This window comes from Palaemon carinicauda, chromosome 5 (genome assembly GCF_036898095.1).
Source record: "Palaemon carinicauda isolate YSFRI2023 chromosome 5, ASM3689809v2, whole genome shotgun sequence".
In the NCBI taxonomy this organism is placed as follows: Eukaryota; Metazoa; Arthropoda; class Malacostraca; order Decapoda; family Palaemonidae; genus Palaemon; species Palaemon carinicauda.
The window spans coordinates 37,952,844-37,953,615 of NC_090729.1; positions in this window are offsets into that span (position 1 = coordinate 37,952,844).

Here is a 772-nt window from a genome sequence, read left to right on the forward strand (position 1 = left end):
ACCGTGAAGAAATGTGCAAAGGATTGTCAGTGGTCAAAAAACGTGTGAGTAGGCCATCTCTCGTGGTGGTGCCCTCCCGTGTTTGTAATCATTTCTTTTTACATGATACAGGACTGGGCGTGCAATTTTTGGTTGACACGGGTGCTTGTCGTTCTCTTTTGCCAAGGGAACTCATCAGGACACGACGCAGTCTGTCTACGTCTGCTGACGTCCGCTTGGTAGCTGCCAAAGGATCTGCGATACCCACCTACGGTTACGAGAACCTTACATTATCATTCGGAAACGTTAAATTTAATAGGAAGTTTCTCGTTGCTGACGTCACATTGCCAATCCTTGGCGCGGATTTTCCTCTCTCATTTCCACCTTCTGGTCGATCTCACACACCGCGATTGGTCAACACAGACTCGTACTTGTTGACAACTCTTCAACCCGCCCCCCTCCAATTTCACTCTTCACATCAGCGCACCCACGGATATCTACGCCCACCTCGTCACGAAGTACCCCGGAATTTTTCCGTCCAGAACTTCGCCAAACGCCCACGGCTCCTGCCAACCACGGTATTTATGATCATATCAAGACAACGGGAGCCCCAGTCTTTGGAAAATTCAGACGTCTTGCACCAGAACGATTGGCAGGGGCTAAACAAATGTTTGCCCATGGGTCGTCACCCTTACACATCCTTTTGAAGATAGACGGCTCCCTCCGTCCGTGCGGGGATTACAGGCACCTCAACATGCAAACAGAACCGGATCACTAGCCCCACCCAAACATT